This window comes from Lynx canadensis, chromosome E2 (assembly GCF_007474595.2).
Source record: "Lynx canadensis isolate LIC74 chromosome E2, mLynCan4.pri.v2, whole genome shotgun sequence".
Taxonomy (NCBI): domain Eukaryota; kingdom Metazoa; phylum Chordata; class Mammalia; order Carnivora; family Felidae; genus Lynx; species Lynx canadensis.
In genome coordinates, this window is record NC_044317.1 from 54,304,897 (window position 1) to 54,311,037 (window position 6,141).

The following is a 6,141-nucleotide window of genomic DNA, read 5'->3' on the forward strand; positions in this document are numbered from 1 at the left end:
GCGGCAGGCCCTCTGCCTTCTCCTCAGAACCACGTTTCCCAGCAGCCACCGGGAACCCCATGCCAGTCCTCTCGAAAGCCCCGCCCCTTCCTCCCACGTGAGGCTCGCTTATATTTCCCAGAAAGCAGGACGACCACGCCCTTCGCAAGAAGGTCAGAGCTTGGCAGTCTTGGATCAGAGCCGACACCCCCTTCTCCCCACCCTCCGGGCCTCGCCCCAAGGTGTTTTGGGAAATGTAGTCCCACATCAAAAGGAAGAAAAACCCGAAGCCACAGTCTGACATTCACTGAGGCTTAGACTGTAACCAGTGCTCAGATCGGTCCAAGAGTTTTTAAAAATACTGCTGAATCTCCACGGATAATTGGAAATTGATAAGAAGCATTTTTTTAAAACACAAGTGCATAGAAAGTATCAGAATGCATAGAAAATGGTAAGAAATAGTTCTCAAAATTTGAGTGTCTTGACTATGTACTACTGAATTACAATATAAAATACAATATAAAAATGCTTCCTTGGCCTGGAAAAAAATTGCTAAATACTGGTCCATACTAATTTAGTGTCTCCAAAAACAGGAAAAAAAAAAAAAAAACCACCAAAACCCACCCTTTTTATTAGGAAATACTCTCTAGCTTACAGATAACCTGCACAAATACAAATAGTATTTACCCAGATTTCTCTACTGTTAACAGTTTCCTCCATTGCTTTGGCTTTATCAGTATTTATCTACGTATCCATCCATGCATTCATCACCCACCCATCCTAACCCAATTACCAGGAACAAATCAAAGTCAGGTTTACTGACCTATTGCAGGGAAGGCCACATCCCACAGGAGAAGCTCTGATCAACTTATTGGATCCGGGGGAAGAGAAGACTTCGGGTGAAATTTAAGTGGAACTGTGTTTGCTTCAGAGCAAAGCAGGGATGTGTATAAATGAGTCAACAGTTATGGACTGCAAAGTGGACTAAGGATCTTGTTTCCTTGGAAACTACAAAGTTATATACGTGGCATGCTATGTCCAGAAACTCTATATAAAGCTCTACATCAGGGCTGGAAATTGGGGCTTCTTGTCTCTGTCAAAGTGACTTAGATCTTCCAGGAATAATAAGATAAGTTTCCTCTTTCTGGATATACTTTCTAATTTTTTTTAATGTTTATTTAATTTTGAGAGACGGGGGCGGGGAGGGGGAGGAGCAGAGAGAGAGGGAGACACAGCATCTGAAGCAGGCTCCAGGCTCTGAGCTGTCAGCAAAGCCTGACATGGGCCTCGAACTCACGAACTATGAGATCATGACCTGACCTGAGGTCAGATGCTTAACCGACTGAGTCACCCAGTCGCCCCAATCCTTCTGGATATACTTTCAAACAGCAAAGTTACTAAAAGCCTATGCTTTTAAAGAACTTTCTCAGGGAGTAAGACAGCAGAGTCGCTCACAAAGCTGCAGCCTATCTCTGGGAGAAATGCTTCCTGTTAACTTTGCAGCTGGCCTTATCTGTATGTACAGATAGATGGCGGACAGAGTTCTACAGTCCTCACTAGTTTTTGTTCTGAAGCATTTAAGTGTTAGTTACGCACATCGTTGCCCTTTACCCCTGATTACTTTGATGTGTATGTCCTTAGTGATGCTCTCTTACTTATCCACAGTAATCAACCTCAAGAGATGTAACATTTACTTAATACTTTTAATCTAATCTCCTTGTGATATTTCCATCTCATCAGTTGGTCCAAATGCTGACTTTCATAGCACTTTCCCCTTATGGTTCAGGATCCAGTCTGGGGTCAGGTACTGCATTTTGTTGTCACGTATCCTTGAATCTGGAACATTTCCATATTTATGATATTGACATTTTGGAAAAACAACTCCCACCATTTTTTTTTTTTTTTTAAACAGAAGTTCCTCGCTTGAGTTTGCCTGATGTTCCCTTATGATGATTAGATTCAGGTCTGGGGTGCCTGGCTGACTCAGTCAGTGGACTGTGCAACTCTTGATCTTGGGGTTGTGTGAGCCCCACATTCGGTGTAGAGATTACTTAAAATTAAAGGAAAAAATCTTAAAAAATATTCAGGTTATACATTCTCCACCAGAATATATGAGGTGAGGTGTGTCCATTTTAGGGTCCATTGCAGAAAGCATGCAGAGCATAGAATAACATTATTATTATTATTATTATTATTATGTAATGTTTATTTATTTTTGAGAGAATAAGAGAGAGAGAGAGAGAGACAGAGAGAGAGAAAGAGCTCGAAGAGGGAGGGGCAGAGAGAGAGGGAGACCCAGAATCCAAAATATGCTCCAGGCTCTGAGCTGTCAGCAGAAAGCCCATTGCAGGGCTCAAGCTCATGAAAACCATGAGACCATGACCTGGGCTGAAACCAAGAGTCAGACGCTTATCCGACTGAACCAACCAGGTGCCCCTAGATTTTTTTTTTAATTTTTTAAATGTTTATTTATTTTTGAGAGATAGAGACACAGAGCGCAAGCGGGGGAGGGGCAGAGAGAGAGGGAGACACAGAATCCAAGCAAGCTCCAGGCTCTGAGCCATCAGCACAGAGCCTCATGCAGGGCTCGAATTCACAAAACGTGAGATCATGACCTGAGCTGAATTCGGATGCTTACCAGACTGAGTCATCCAGACGCCCTAGAATGACTTCTTCTAAGTCATGTTTCTGGCCTCAGTGGTTCACTTGGAACACGACTGCCTCCTGGCTTCTACAGGCTTGTCTGTGGTAGCCCCATGTCTTCTTTCATTCCTTTGAACAACCTCTTCTCTCTTCCAGCCCCAAGCTACCACCTCTTCCTAAAATGCAGCAAAGTGCTTCTTTTCAAAGCATAGGGGATTGTCTGAGCCAGGCCAGTTGGCTGTGTGAGCTCGGGTTTTGGAAATTCCTGCAGGAGGCAAGTAACCTTGCCTTCTCCTTGTCTGTTAACACCGATTCCAAACACAACTGGACCTGGGGGTCTGACCCTGAGCAGTGATAGCTCCTGGCAGCCTTCCGGGCAGGAAGCCTTAACTGGGGTGGTTTTGGAAGATAGAGGAGGCAGGAAGTGGAACACCAGCTCTGCCTTAAAAATAATCTTTTGGGGGCGCCTGGGTGGCTCAGTCGGTTGGGCGTCCGACTTCGGCTCAGGTCACGATCTCGCGGTCCATGAGTTCGAGCCCCACGTCGGGCTCTGTGCTGACTGCTCAGAGCCTGGAGCCTGTTTGAGATTCTGTGTCTCCCTCTCTTTCTGATACTCCCCCGTTCATGCTCTGTCTCTCTCTGTCTCAAAAATAAATAAACGTTAAAAAAAAAAAAATCTTTTGGTGGGGGTGGGGGGGGGTGGGTGGCCTGGATGGCTCAGTCAGTTGAGCATCTGACTCTTGATTTCTGCTCTGGTCATGATCTCATGTTGGTAGGATCGAGCCCGGAGTCAGGCTCCGAGCTGAGCATGGAGCCTGCTTAGGATTCTCTCTCTCCCTCTCCCTTTGCCCCTCTCCCCCACTTTCTCTCCCTCTCTCTCTAAAATAAAATAAAATAAATTAGGGATTCCTGGGTGACTCAGTCAGTTAGGTGGCCGACTTCAGTTCAGGTCATGATCTCATGGCTCTTGAGCTCAAGCCCCACCTTGAGCCCTGGCCTGACAGCCTGGAACCTACTTGGGATTCTGTCTGTCTCTGTCTCTCTGTCTTTCTCTGCCCCTCCCCCACTTATGCTTCTTTCTCTCAAAATAAATAAACATTTTTTAAAAAAGTCTTTCTTTTTCTAGGAGCAATTTTAGGTTGACAGGAAGTTGAGAGGAAGGTACAGAGATTTCCCATATGCCCCTTCCCGCCCCCACCGTAGTCTCCTCCATCATCACCACCCCCACTAAGTAGTATATTTGCTATAATTGATGAACCTACATTGACACATCATTACCCCTCAAAGTTTTCCTTAAGGTTCACTCTTGGTATTGTACATTCTATGGGTTTGGACAAATGTATAAGGACATATCTTCACCATCATAGTATCATACAGTACTTTTGGGGAGTCACTTAAGAAATCCTTCCCTGCCCCCAGAGGTGAAGGACATTCTCTTGCGTTCTTAACATTTTCTCTCCCACATTAAAGTCTCCAATTCATCTGAAGTTGAGTTTTGTGAGGTGTGATCTAGAGATCCAATTTCAGTGTTTCCCCCTAAGGGTAACCAACGATTTCAACAGCATTTGTTGAATAGTTACCCTTTCCCGATTCTCTGTGGTCCCTGCCCCATTATATTTTAGAATTTCGGGGTCTTTTATGGGGTTCTCTGTTCTGCCCATTGATTAATTTGCTTAAGCTTGCATCAAGCTCATCCTGTCTTGGGGCACTTGATTGGTTCCCTCAGAGGAGCATGGGACTCTTGATCTTGGGGTTGAGAGTTCAAGGCCCATCTCAGGTGTAGAGATTACAACAAAAAACAAATAAACTTAAAAAAAAAGACCATCCTGTCTCAGTAACCATAGCTTTGTATAACATTTATACCAGTTCAAGGAACAGATCATTACAATTTTGTATAAACCCACCCAGAAATTAGAAAAAGAAGTCATGCTCCCTAACTCATTTTATGAGGTAACACTGTAGAATGTGAGCACAAAAAATAGTCAAGAAGAGCATAAAGAAGGGAAATCGCCATTTATTTCTCTCATTAATCAAAAAATCCTACGTAGAATACCACCATAGGATATAATCAATATATAAAAACAACGACACTTGATGTATTTATGCCAGATATGCAGGGTTACTTAGCATTAGAAAAATTTATTAATTCTCCACATTAACCGATTAATGGAGGCAAACCAGGTGATGATTTCTACAGATGGAGAAAAAAGCATTTGATAAAAAACTTGACCCACGAAATAATTTTTTCTACAATGAGCAAGCAATTTAATGCAAACTGTGGGAAAATATGCCATAAAGCAAATCCACAGAAGCGAGAGCAAAAGAAATGATTGAAGGGGGAGGGGCAGAAATCAATGGAATGAAAGGGGGGAGGAAAGTCTAACAAAACAAGAAGTTATTTTATTTAATTTATTTTTTTTAATTAACACCCAAGTTAGTTAGCATATAGTACAACAATGATTTCGGGAGTAGGTTCCTTAATGCCCCTTACCCATTTAGCCCATCCCCCTCCCACAACCCCTCCAGTAACCCTCTGTTTGTTCTTCATATTTATGAGTCTTTTATGTTTTGTCCCCCTCCCTGTTTTTATAGTATTTTTGCTTCCCTTCCCTTATGTTCATCTGTTTTGTCTCTTAAAGTCCTCCTATGAGTGAAGTCATAGGATAGTTGTCTTTCTCTGACTAATTTCGCTTAGCATAATACTCTCCAGTTCCATCCATGTAGTTGCAAATGGCAAGAGTTCATTCTTTTTGATTGCCAAGTAATATTTCATGGTATTTATATACCACATCTTCTTTATCCATTCATCCATCGATGGACATTTGGGCTCTTTCCATACTTTGGCTATTGTTGATAGTGCTGCTATAAACATGGGGGTGCACATGTCCCTTCGAAACAGCACACCTGTATCCTGTGGATAAATGCCTAGTAGTGCAATTGCTGGGTCGTAGGGGAGTTCTATTTTTAATTTTACGAGGAACCACCATACCGTTTTCCAGAGTGGCTGCACCAGCTTGCATTCTTACCAGCAGTGCCAAAGAGATCCTCTTTCTCCGCATCCTCGCCAACATCTCTTGTTGCCTGAGTTGTTCACGTGAGCCATTCTGACAGGTGTGAGGTGGTATCTCATTGTGGTTCTGATTTGTATTTCCCTGATGATGAGTGACAAGAAGTTATTTTAATTTTTGAAAAAGTTACTAAGATCGATTGACGTTTGGCAAAACTGAAAAAAAAAAAAAAAGACGTAGGCTACAAATAAAATACAAATTGTGAGCGCAAGTAATTATATCCAGGACTGAAATACAAGAGGTAATTAGGGGTGCCTGTTTGGCTGTCAGAAGAGTGTGTGACTCTTGATCTCAGGGTCATGAGTTTGAAACCCACTTTGGGGGTAGAGTTTACATAGAAATAAATAAGCTTAAAAAGAGTAATTAATAGTACTATGACTAACTATGGGCTAACATTTAAAAAAAATAATAAAATAAATAAAGAAGTGAAAATGGGGCGCCTGGGTGGCTC

The 6,141-nt window shown here is 42.6% G+C and overlaps 1 long non-coding RNA gene across 1 annotated transcript; it reads right to left on the reverse strand.

The window, feature by feature from the left end:
• Window positions 1-1,668: 1,668 nt before the first annotated feature.
• LOC115503311 lies at window positions 1,669-2,928 on the reverse strand. The gene is made up of 2 exons (XR_003965346.1): window positions 2,618-2,928; window positions 1,669-1,815 (listed from the first exon to the last, which is right to left on the reverse strand). It is a non-coding gene; the product is annotated as an uncharacterized LOC115503311 (long non-coding RNA).
• Between the last annotated feature and the right edge of the window lie 3,213 nt (window positions 2,929-6,141).